Source organism: Pristis pectinata, chromosome 1 (assembly GCF_009764475.1).
Source record: "Pristis pectinata isolate sPriPec2 chromosome 1, sPriPec2.1.pri, whole genome shotgun sequence".
Taxonomy (NCBI): Eukaryota; Metazoa; Chordata; class Chondrichthyes; order Rhinopristiformes; family Pristidae; genus Pristis; species Pristis pectinata.
In genome coordinates, this window is record NC_067405.1 from 112,821,131 (window position 1) to 112,834,680 (window position 13,550).

Sequence of the window (13,550 nt, forward strand, 5' to 3'; positions counted from 1 at the left end):
TTTCCAGTATCACTGTGGGATTAATGTGTGTTTTAAAGTAATTAACAGTTCATTAATCATTAACAAGTGGTTTAGCAGCTTCAATTGGACCTTCCCTTACATGCAATTCATCCTATTTTACATGAATTTTTTGTCTGAAGACCAGAAAGGTTTAGAATACAATAGAAGGCCATTCATTATTTTACTACTTTACTGAAGAAATCTAAACCGTTACTGACTGCCAACATTCCCTCCATAGCTCTGCTTCACACTTTTATTTCATTTTCCCTTGCCAGATGAAATAATTTCTCTTAACATCTCCCTGTGGCAAAGCTTTCCATGTTCCAATAACCCTGTGCAGAAATAGATTTCACCTAACCCTCTTTCTACTGCTCAGTAATGATTTTAAATTGATGACCCCTGTCACTGACTCCATTACCAAAAGAAATAATTTTTCTCAGTTCACTCTATAAACATGCTCCATGTGAAAAAAATAAATCCCCAGGCTTCTCTGCTTCACTGGAAATAATCCTAAATAATCTTACATCTCAAGTCATTCCTCATAATTTTACTTCCCTTTCTCTGGAGATATACTTCCAATTTTGGTAAACCTTAGTTGTTCCTTCTTAATTGTTTGAAATTACCTTTTATAATGCTGGTGGGGTGGAGGGGCATGTGGGACCTCAAGGAAGGGGGGGGGGTGTACAATGATGTATCCTCACCACGGAGAGCAAAAATTCAGAATATCTTCTATAATAAAAATACCAGATTCCTTTGATTTTTTTCAATCTACCCACGCATGCAAATTCAAGTTGTTTTTAAGAAATTGTGAAGAGACGGCAGCAGGTGGTGCTATGTAGTAAAGATCTAGGGATGGTTAACCTGAAATTATATTTAATGAAGTTTTAGTGTTCGGTTGGTATCTCTTATAGAACCTTTGCTTATTAGAGTAAATGACTGGTATAGAGTCCCATGTAGCTTAGGGTAAAGCATGCATGACATATTGAGTCAGTGGCTGAATGTGATGAGTGACACTTATTTATTTCATGATTCCTTGCTTTCTTAATATTCATTTTAATTGCTCCCAGCAAAGGTTAATGTGCATACAGTGCTTGTTAATGGGACTAAATATAAAAATCACTTTCAAGCATCATCCATGGCACTCTGTAGTGCAGAACAAGATGTCAACTAGCTCAGGAAAGAATATTAGCAAAGCAAGGAAGGCAAGGGCTTTGCCTCCCATTGCACAGCAAAGGGCTTTAAGTGTAATGGGAATAATTAATTCTTGAAGCTGCAACATCCAGTGTGCTGAAAGCATTTGTCATCACCGATCTGACTCAGTTATAGTTTTCCTGAAGGGCAGCTCAGTAAAACAGGCTGCAGGGCTCTCATGTGCTCAGCTTATTCCAGCATTTGGCTTCTTCTTTGGAAATTAATTTGGCTTTGTGGATTTCAGTTCTCGTCACCTTCAATTCCATTCAGTTTCTGCCAGTGATCTTGTGAAGAGGTAACTGGAGTGAATCAGAAGTGGCACCTGCACCCTGCACTTAGATCTTTAGTTACACAGCAAACAAACCTCCCCTATCCTGCACAGAAATGGATATGATGCACCTGCTGCAGAGCCTGTATATACTATGAAACTAAATTTGAAATGTATATATGGCACAGGGATTTAAAGAACCTACACTGGAATCTCAGAACAATTATTGTTTTCAATCAGAGTTCAGATCTCTAATATAAGGGGCTAGTTTGGTTAAAATTTCACTTTAAGGCTTCTTTCAGTGAAGCTTCTTTATGAGCTTCCAGTTCAGGAAGCACATGAGGCAGAAAGTCAGAAGGGTCTCGCCTTGTGATGAATGATTGGTTTAGGTCTTAGTTCCACTAGATTTTGTTGGATTTGAATGAGTACCAGCAGTAAAGCAGTATTTATGGAAAATATATTTCTACAAGAAAAGAAACGCACAAAGTCTTAAGTAATTTACCTAACGGGTTATTAAATACTTGTAACAGTACTATAATTCTGTTTATTATTGCCTGCATTGGTACAGTTGAAAAGCACCACAGAAGGGTGTAAAATGCTGGCAATATTAGACAGAATTCTAATATTGTTACAAGTATTTAATAACTGAACAGTAGAGCCTCTGTTTTTCCAATCATCGGGGTACAAGGTCATAAATCACAAAATTCATCTTCTGATGAAGTGGCAACATGAAATCTAAATCATACCTATGCTTTGGAAACTAATTGCATACAAATAGAAACTTGTCTCATAGTTTGAAATATGGGTTATCCAGTGCCATCTAAGATCAGTAGTCTTGCCCCTATTTTAGTACGTTTCAACTTTTTTTTGCTGAGCAATTTGTTGAAAGTGCAAATTGAGAATGTCAGAAGGAATATTTGGGACCTGAGTGAACAGGACACTCATCTGTGGGTCTCCTCAATCACAGAATGAAGAATTACAAATCAGAATTAAATGTCAAATCAGGTACAGAAAGAGAAGTCAAGAGAGAGACAAAGAAGTGATATGTTCATAAGGTTTTACCTTTTTTACATCTGCATTGACTAAAACTCAAAAGAATGAAACTCCACAGCAGTAAAAGCTAATTTAAAGTACAAGAGAGGAATATAAAAGAGTACTTAAAATGAAATAGGCAAGTGTAGCAAGTGTAGTTCATGCTGCACAGGTAGAACTTCATAATATTCACTGCATTCACTGCATTTCGGTCAGGGAATGCTGTTCCCCTGAAGCTTAAGGTAGAACATTACATCTTGTATGAAAACTTATGGATTCCCATGTTTACCAAGGCATCTTCTCCTTGCCTGAGCAGCTGTGGCTTTCTGCATGTATAACAGCAAATTCCATTAGTAATAACCACATAAACAATCACCCTTAAAGTCATTGTTTTTTTTAGTATTATAGTTTTCAAATGCTGATGTTATTAGCCTGTTGAATATTACTGTAAGGTTAGTCAAATATTATTAGCTTCTCGCTGTACTATTACCCTGCTGTGAATGCATGTACAATTAGGCACTTTGGAATGGTCCATAAATGCTAGCCATGCCAGTACTACGCATATTCCCACAAATGAATATTATGGAGACACGTACACACACAAAAGGCATAATGTCCAAAACAATCCTTTGATATCAATTGTCTAAAGCATTGGCCAATGGAACTTGACCAATACAATAATATTACTGGAACAACACCATAGGACTGAATATAATGAAGTCAAAAGTAATTATTGTAAAGATATTGGCCTGGATTTTGCAGGCAGCTACAAAGAAATGGCACTTTCCATTCATATAATTAAAGACACCCACAGATTTATGTATGGACTTCTGAGCAACAACTTATTCTAGCAAAAGTGATCCTCTTCAGGGTGGCATCTGGCTCTCCACTCAGACTGAGGTAGCTTCACTTTGCCAACATGTAAAAATTAGAATATTAAATTCAAAGTTAAGTCATGCACAGAAATGAAATGAAGTAATGGAATGAAAGATGGGGTTAATAAAAAGAGATAAAAGAGACAGAAAAATAAGGTAAATGCAATATTATGTTTGTTTTTCAGATCTTATTATTAAAATCTGAAGAAGTGTAACTTTATACCTGTAAAAATAAATTTTCTGTGCTGGTGCATTGTTTTGGCAGTGTTTAAGACATGCAGTGTAACATTGTCTTACATTTCCTGGGCACCTATTTGCCTTTGTGTGTTTCTGAGGAAGAATCTTTTTCACCCAGAGGGGGAACACACTGCCTGGGTGGTGGAGGCAGATACCCTCACAGCAGTTAATAAGTATTTACACTAGCACTTGAATCACTGAGGCAGAGAAGTCTACAGACCAAGTGCTGCTAAATAGGATTAGTATAGATAGATGATTTCTGTTCTGTATGACTGCAATAGATTGTATAGTAATCTTGATCACATTTAACAGTTTATGTGCAGATTCTATAAGTTGCTGTCCAACTTTCTTTAATAATGGTGAGTACTGGCAGCGATACTTTAGCTCTTAGTGCAGGATTCAGGCTTCTGATGTATTTTGTAAAAGGCACTGCAATCCTCAGTAGTAACAGTGATATACTTGTACACTTTTTTGGAACTTCACAGATATATTTTGGATCCCATATCTCCACTGTTTAAAACCTATTATATAAAAGAAAGTGTTATTATGATCTGGAATCAAAGTGCATAGTTCATGTGTTGAATCAAGAATATTTAGGGATAACTAACTTACAATGGATATAAACTGGACACTCTCATGTATCAGGTGAATGTAGAAATTCTGGTGAATAATAGAGATATTCCTCTGAAGGCCAAAGCAAGATAAGTTTGAAAGAGTGCAGAGGAAATTTACATGGATGTTGCCGGGACTTGAGGACCTGAGTTACAGGGATAGGTTGAATAGGATAGAATTTTATTCTCTGGAGCGCAGGAGAATGAGGGGAGATCTTACAGAGGTATACAAAATTATGAGGGGTATAGATAGGGTGAATGCATGCAGGCTCTTTCCCCTTGGATTGGGTGAGACTGGAATTAGAGGTCATAAGTTTAGGGTGAAAGGTGAAATATTTAAGGGGAATCTGAGGGGGAACTACTTCACTCAGAGGGTGGTGCAAGTGTGGAATGAGCTGCCAGCAGAAGTGGTAGATGTGGGTTCAGTTGTGACATTTAAGGGAAGTTTGGACAGATACATGGCCAGCTATGGTCCGGGTGCAGGTAGATGGGACTAGGCAGAAAACCAGGCCAGCATGGACTAGATGGGCTGAAGGGCCTATTTCTGTGCTGTAGTGCTCTGTGACTCCATAAATTGTTCAGCCTTGTTCACAAAATTTCAGACAATTAGGATGAGGAAAATTGTGCATACTTTTTATAGATGATAAACATAGAACATAGAGTATAGAACAGCACAGGAAGGGGCCCTTTGGCCCACCATGTGTGTGCCGAGCATGATGCCAATCTAACTCATCCCATCTGCCTGCACATAGTCTGTATCTCTCTATTCCCTGCCTGTTCCTGTGTCCGTCTAAATGCCTCTTAAAACCTACATTCAGACATTTTAATCTGGTGCTGATATAGCCGTTGGTATTGAAATTTGCTGATAAGTTATGTGTTTCTGTCTGTTTTTATCTTATCTATTTTGTATTAATTGTGTACATCTTCTCAGGTTTTAACATCTGATTCCAAAATCTGGAAATTCAAGTAACTGTGAAGTTGTAGTCTGATCCTTATAATCCAAACAATCCTGCACTTGCGACCATCAGTGGTCTGATACTATCTTGTGACTGGGCCACCTGGGTGGGAAAAAAACCACCAGAAAATAAATATCCTGCCTAGACCAATTGATAGCTTTGCAGAGCACAACTAAACCTTCAGTTCCACATAGTCAAAGAACATGGACCTGGCCTCAGATTCCACCAGTCTGAATAAACCATTTATATACCTGGCAAGACTAGAAAACAACACAAACCCAAATCTATTATTTTACTTAGGAGAAAGAAACCTAACCAAGTGGCCCATTAGAAATCAATATATCACATAAAATAGAGACACAAGAGACCGCAGCTGCTGGAATCTGGAGCAACAAACAATCTGTTGGAGGAATTCAGCAGGCCAAACAGCATCTGTGGGGGGAAAAGGAAATGTCGACGTCTCGGGTTGAGACCCTGCAACAGGAGTGAAGGTAGAAGGGACAATGGCTTCTGTTCTGTAATTCTATGAAAATGTAAACGAAAAGAAAGCATCAGATGAAGAGCACATTTTGATAGCAGTGTTCAGTGGAGTGTTAGTCTGTGGCCCAACAGTGATGAATCCCAGAGCCACTAGATCATTATAAGGAGAGGAATGATAAGAGACGAAGATGAGGCCAAGAAACCAAATCCATACAATAAAAACTTACCACAGTGCCTACAGTTGGGATACATGGATACTGCAAAAGAAGATGGATCCATTAAATCCCCATTATTTTTCCTAATTATGACATGACATTGCTCTGTTTGCTGTGAATTATCAGATCCTCTGTAAGTATGATATTTAAAATTTAAAGTGTATGCAATTTCTAGATATTAGTTGGCATTGGTAGCTGCTTATTTTTTTTGATGTATTTTTCTTAAAGGACATTGTGCAACCCAACATTTTTTGCTCTTGAAGCTAAAAATTCTTGGTCAGAAATAGCTGTGTCCAAATGGCATCACTGCAGATAAAAAAATAATTTTGATTTTAGCCAAGGAGAATGCAGGTTTTGTTTTAAAATCTGCAATGAACCAAACAAGCCACTGGAGGGCAGACCGGACTAATGCAGAGTTCTCTGTCAGAAGCAGGCAGACTGCCAAACTCAGAGCTCAAGAGTACTTGTCACATCCGGCATGCCATTTGTAGGTTTGCATTTTTAAATAGAAAACAATTCTCAATTCAATTCTACAAGGAATTAACTAAATTTTGCAGCTGTATTTAGAGAGGCATTATTGTAAACAAGGAGTTACACAAATCTGCCAATGAGCTTGTTCTTGAACAGTTTTTATGATGTAATCTAGAATAAGTCTTCAAAACTTTGCCAATTCAATTGATGAGAAAGTCACTGTCAAATTTACACCAGCTGTTGCAATTGGCAGAAGTTTGATATAGAATTTTTTGCCTTATAAGTCACTGTTTAAATGGCCCATTGTCACGTTATCTCATTCTTCGCTGTGTGTCAAATCATACAGTAAATACCATGGAACTGCAAAGGTGCCTCCAAACTGTTGATTATCTTGATTTTAATTGAAGACTGTAACAATAACACAAACTGTTAATTTAGGGATCATGGGAAAAGCTATTACAAATTTCTGTTAAAAATAATTAAATCTGGTAAGTATATAGAGTCTTTGTTTCCTTGTTATTGTGATTGATGGTATTGTTAAGGCTGATGTCCAAAATAATGATAATAATAAGGAGGTCTGTAAATCCTAGCTAAAAAAAGTAAAGTAATATTAAAAGAAAGCATTCTTCTGCAAGCCTGTGACAGAAATGGAAAGTTAAAAATGACTCTAAAAATAAATGCATGATGATTGTTGGGGCCTTATATTGCAAAAAGTGGTACTTTACATTAAAAATGGTTGTTAATTGAGTTAGGTTAGGAAAATATATAAGGGGGATTGAAGAACATGTTTTTATTTTGATGTATATTATACATTTAATTTATTTATTGAATATTAATTTTTAAATGTGTCCTTTCAGAGAAGTCAGTGCAAATTTATTAACGCTTCTAGCAACAGAAACTTGCTCTACAACTTAGCATGGTATTTAGCTTTAATCTTTCCTAAATCTCACTTTATTTACTGAAGGAGTTATCATGCTATGCCCAATGGTTTAAAAGTGAGACATATTATGTAGGTTTGTGTATTAACTTCATTATAAATTTTTTAAAAAAGCCAAAATCCCGTATGTTAAGTGAGAGTAAATCATGAAACATGTTACCAAGGAAGCCTTTTCACAATAATGCTTATTGACAAGATCTAGTCAGTAATAGAGAAATACAGCATGGAAACAGGCTATTGAGCCCACCCTGTCCATACTATCCTGTGGGCAGCCATCCATTATAATCCTATCTTCTATCTAATGTATTGAACTGATTAAAATTCCATTGATAGAAATGGTTTAAGTGGACTTCAATGATTTTAAAGATAACTCTTAAAATCAAGTTATTTAATGTTGGGGGAAATGAGGGAAAAGTAATATTCTGACTGATGTAGCTTAAACATAGAACAGCAGAACTCAGGAACAGGCCCTTCGGCCCACGATATCTGTGCTGACCATGATGCCAATCCAAACTAATCTCATTTGCTTGCACCTGGTCTATATCCCTCCATTCCCTGCATGTTCACCTGCCTATCTAAATGCCTCTTAAACTTTGCTATTGCATCTGCTTCCACCACTTCCCCTGGCAGTGCTTTTCTGGCACCCACCACTCTGTGTAAAATAACTTGCCTCATAAATCTCCTTTAAATTTTCCCCCTCTCACCTTAAAACTATGCCCTCTAGTATTTGACATTTCCATCCCTGGGAGAAAGACCCTGACTATCTACCCTGTCTAAGCCTCATAATTTTATATTCTTCTATCAGGTTGCTCATCAGCCCCTGACACTCCAGAAAAAACAATTCAAGTTTGTCCAATCTCTCCTTATACCTAATACTCTCAAATCCAGGCAATCCACCCTCTCCAAAGCTCCAAATCCTTACTGTAAAGGGGCGACCAGAACAGCACACATTACTCCAAATGTGGCCTAACCAAAGTTTTATACAGCTGCAACATGTCTTACTGACTTTTATACTCAACACCCCAACCGATGAAGGCAAGTATGCTGTACGCCTTCTTTACCATCCTATCTACTTGTGTTGCCACTTTCAAGGAGCTATGGACTTGTACCCCAAGATCCCTAAAACATTTTAGATGATTTTAGAGGACTTCAGCAAAGATCCCATACACAAGTTCCAGGCATTTTTTTTATCAGTAGAATTTACAAGGGGCTAAATATGTCAAGAATATTGGGTTTAAATGAGCTTACTTTTGGTCAGCAGTTCTCCAGAGAAACATTAGCGATATCCTCCCTTCAGATCAGCCCATCTATGATTCTACAACAGTGCATTGCAACTAGGAAGTCAAAAATAAGTTGGAGATCACATGCCGGTACACTTGACCTCCCACTCTACCTTGGGGCTCATCACTGAGTCCAGGAATGAAGCACAAATGTCCTGACCCGAGAGCCCAAATGCACTTCACATCTAGCCCCTCAGCTTTAAGACCAGGATATAATACGGGTCACTCATTTGAGTGGGGTCATTGACCTTGACGGAAAATATAACTGCAACTATTTATTTTTCTTTATTTTACTTCATCCTTTTGTATTTAATTAATTTCTAGTCATTTAAAGTGTTTTAAGTGGATTTATTATATTTTTATTACTGCATTGTCTTCTAAATCTATTTGAACCATTTTTAAATATCGCAACACACAAAATGCTAGAGGAACTCAGCAGGTCAGGCAGCATCTATGGAGGGAAATGGACAGTCGATGTTTCAGGTCGAGACCCTTCATCTGTCCAACGTTTTGTGTATTTCTCCAGATTCCAGCATCTGCAGTCTCTTGTGTCTCCGTTTTTAAATGTCTCTATTTGTCAGATGCAATTAAAACTGTTCTATAACATTTGACAGTAGAGAACAGCCTGATCCACCTTGCAGGATGACTATGGTGGTCAGCTCTCCAGCTGAAACATCAGTGTAAGGGTTTGGGTCATCCTCTGGTATTACAGGATAACAATTGTGCTAAATTAAAAATGAGAAAACTCCATTCTCCTTAATTCACCTCTTGAGCTCAGCTAAAGGGTGCTTCCAGTTCTAATATTTAACCTCTACATCACATTTGTGCTATCACTTGTTAAAGTCAACATCAATAAATGTTTTTACTGTTTTAATACAGATAAAAGACTGTATTTCAATAAATTCCATGTGTTACGGTAAATGGTGTTTAGTTCAGTGCAGGTTCTCTAATGAATCGTACTGATTATGGGGAACGATTCTGAAGGCAATCACCTGTCTCCAATATGTTGTGGACCTATTCACTTGTGGTGTCCGGTACTAGAGCCTGGAAGCACTGTACATGGGGAATGTGCCTCTGCAATCCTGCACCAGCCAGATCTGATATAGGAACAGAATCCCTATTTCTTTCATTTGGGATTACTGACTGGGAGATTAGGTAGAAAAATGTAAGCTATGCTTTCATTTTAACTAATTTTATGTAACTTTTAATGTTTTAAATTATTTATTTGTGTGTTCATGTGTTTTTAATAGATGTCGTTGATTTGTTTTATTTTTTTCATTGCTTAAAGTAATTTTAACAATTTTCAAATGGCTCTGAAAACTGGAGTAATCCAGGGCAGCAGCAGTTCTTGCCACTCAGTATAACCACCTGCACCTCACAAGCCACTGTCTGGTGTGGGGGTCAGCTTGTACCTCCCTCCACATCGAGCCCAGATAAAGCTGGATTTCCAGGGACAAGCCGATTCCAATTTGATTCAGCCCATCATCTTTATGTTTTAATGTATGAAATTTTATTCAGAATTCTTATTTTGTTACATTTATCTGATTTAAAAAATGACTTACCATTATTATTATTACTTACTATTGCTATTATTATGAATTCTCCAGTTGTCACAATTTGCTAATATTTTGAATAACCGATTACACCTAAAGTAAAACTCTGCACTGTGCTGAATTCTGCCCAGGTTAAAAATTTTGCAGTTAGAATTCTGATTAAAGTGCAATGTTTATTTCCTGGGAAAATAAGCACGTTTTTTAACCATCATCTGAGCTGCATCTATAGAAACGTGTGAAGTGTAAGCTCCACTCTGCACCTCCTCCGATTAGGGTCACCCTTTAAAGAAATTATGAGAATTTCCCACTCCTTTGCACACAACAAATGAATGGATAAGCATCTGGCTTATTTGAGAGGAGCTGGAGAATTATTTTGGTCAATTGAAATAGATTTAGAATTAATGCAGGGCCAGCTTTTCTCAACAATAACTTAGTCAGTTTTTAATGAAAATGTCATTGAGTTACCCTAAATGTCAAGACTTGAGAGCACAAAAGGAGGCTGATAAGTTAGAGTTGTGATTAGAGAGTGCTGTAATTGAGGTGTATTTCTTCCGATACAGGGGATGGAGTAAGTTAGATAACATTCATCGCACAATGGCTTGCATGAGATCCATGGAAAAAAAATAATTCTCAAACTGTGCATTCAAATGTGATAATGAATTGATTTATGGGATGAGAGGGTTGTCCTCTGAGGAGTTATTGAGCAAGATAGGCCTGTACTTATTGAAGTTAAGAAAGTTGACAGGAGATTTCATTGAAACATAAGCTTCTGAGAGGGCTCGATATGATAAATAAAAGGTTGTTTCCCCCTTGCTGGAGGGTCTGGAACTAGTAGGAGTGGTCTTTGAACAAGGGATAATCCATTTATGATGGAGATGATGAAATATTCTTCACTGCAAGGTGAAGTGCGTCCTTGGTGCTGTGTCCTCCACCTCAGAGGGCTGTGGATTGTCATTTACTGAGTATATTTAAAGCCAAGTGATAGATTTCTTGAATCCTAAGATGATCAAGTAATAATGGGGATTATACGGGAAAGTGGAGTTGAGGTCAAGGATCAAATGTGATGTTATTGATTCGCAGGGCAACCTCGAGGGTCTGTCCAGCCTATTCTGCTCCTACTTGTGTTCTTAAAAGGAGATGTGGTTAACCTGTTCAAGTAATGCAAAAGACCATTTGAGGATAAACAGAGCAGTTCTTTTGGTGTGTTGGCTATGATTTGTCCTCATATGGAGTGAGTCAGATAATATACATCAGAGGATTGACTAAATGAGATCCACGGGAAAAAAACACAATCATGTGCGTGAAACGTATTAAAGCAACCTCTTATTTAAGAGCATGACTTCTTGATCCAACTTGCCTTTTTTCCCATCTTTTCTAATATTTCTGAAAGGGTGACTAGATAACTTTAACCCTGGCCTCTTCTCAGGTAATGTTGAACTGTCTACAAGATGGCCTTCAGTAGGTTTTTCTTCTTCCAGTCAGTCCTTTTGTCCCCTTCTTAAGTTTTCCCATTAATGCCTTCCGTATTCCTCTACAGGAAAATGGAAGTAACCTCTCCAAATGACTCCCTAAAGCCAAGTAAATTACCATGAATTCATGTACACAATAAGGTGCTTTATCAGAATGCGGTTTTAAAAATCCATGTAAAATATCACTAGAGGAAGATGAGTGAACATAATTATCTTACTACTTAAAATTAATTATCATTTATTGAACTCTCAATTTTATCACTGACAATAAACTATAAAATGTTCAGTTATGTCATTTCTTATCTGTGTTAAGAACTTTTTCAAATAAGGCTAATTCAAAATAAAATCTAAATAAAATTCTTATTTGAAATTAAAACTGGTCTGTTTGATGTGCCACTAAAAGGAAATATTTTGTGAAACTTTCTTCATATATTATTCTTTTAACTAAGTCCTTCAAATATTTTCGTGATGCAGTAATGTGGATTTGTTGGACAAAATATCAAGTCATACACTTGTATAACCAATTGCAACAAAAACTTTGTGGCTCTCATGATTCAGGAATTGTGACCAGTCACCTAATTTCATTAATACTGAGTTGCTGAGGCAGTTCTTATTGAAGATGTCTGAGGAAAATTACAAGAGTGGAATGAAGGAAAGCATTTGTCCTGTCATTATCAAGCAAACAGAAAGTGACACTAACGGGAATGCATTGTACAATAACATTTTCACAAACAGGACTTTGATTATTCAACTCTTTAAAATCTTTATCTTCACAATGCTACTTTGCCATTAACATGACAGCTATTTGAAGGGAAAATCTGCTTAAATCTTGACTAGGGTTAAGGGACATTTACGCAGAGTTTCATGTTTTGTAATGAATGCAGAACATTATTCCCTTTACCAAGTTGATTTGAGGGTTGACGTAACTGCCTGATCAACAAGGATACGTAAGGTTAACAAAAATCTCCTTATTTGCTGAAAAAAACAGTTGCAGTGTTAAAATAAATACAATCGGTTTCCTGACTCCATTGACAGTGTTGCACGGCATTAAATCCTGCAAATAGATTGCTTTCCTCGCCCTTGCTCTCAGAGGTTATGGAAAATAAACCTACACCCTGATAGCATTCCAATGATCTCCCTAATCTCAGTTGCACTCTGTCAGAAGAGGTAACTGGTAGTTTAGCAAAATACCCTAGATCAAAGGGGGATTAATCACCAATTGAATCCACACAAAGTAAACCTGTCATTCAAAAAATTATTTCCACTGAACTAAACAGGGGGATTTCAAGGCATTTGCATAACAGGGAGCAACAGGCTTGAGCCAGGTTAAAAGGTTCAGAATTCAGCCAACATTTAGCTTTTTTTTTGGTAGCAGTTCCCTTTTGTAGGAACAGATAACAATCCCTACAATGTATTCTAATCTGATAATACAACCAACTGACTGGACGTTGGCTGGAATTGGATAGTTTTGCAAACTTTGGTGAAGGAAGTATCGGTTTCACTTTCAGTTACTGCAAATCTGATTTGTGGGCATTTAACATGTAATCCCAAGAAGTCCCTGAAATCTGAACAATGTTAATTGTTTTTCAACATCTTTGTTAACTGTCTTCCTCTTTCAAATACATCTTATTTTGCAATATTGAGCTATTGTGATTTACTCTGATACTTCATCTGCATTCTCATCAGATGTATTTTAACCTTGCAAAGTCAACTTAAAAACATCAAGAAGTACAGACTTGGTTAACATTATGGAGTATTTTTCAGTTGATTTCAGATCTGCATTCCTACTCTTGTATTTTGGTAATCATTATAGAATTTGTGTATGTGCATAGTAAAATTGAACTAAATAGTAAATGTTGTAGCAATGACAGCACTAAATGAGGCTTGTTAAAATAGCTTTTATGAATAGAACATGAGCATGATTAGAGGCTTAAAATAATCTTTGAATCTTTCATGTGGAACTATGATATATATT

At 36.9% G+C, this 13,550-nt stretch overlaps 1 long non-coding RNA gene across 2 annotated transcripts in view; it reads left to right on the forward strand.

Moving 5' to 3' along the window:
- Positions 1 to 13,550, forward strand: part of LOC127583237 (uncharacterized) — a 71,599-nt gene that overhangs the window by 51,606 nt on the left and 6,443 nt on the right. The window contains exon 5 of one of the 2 annotated variants that reach the window (XR_007958232.1): positions 5,146 to 5,217. The exons of the other annotated variant lie outside the window; for it this stretch is intronic. This is a non-coding gene — a long non-coding RNA (uncharacterized LOC127583237). Of the gene's footprint in view, positions 1 to 5,145; positions 5,218 to 13,550 lie in introns of those variants that run through there. 2 annotated transcript variants of the gene reach the window in all.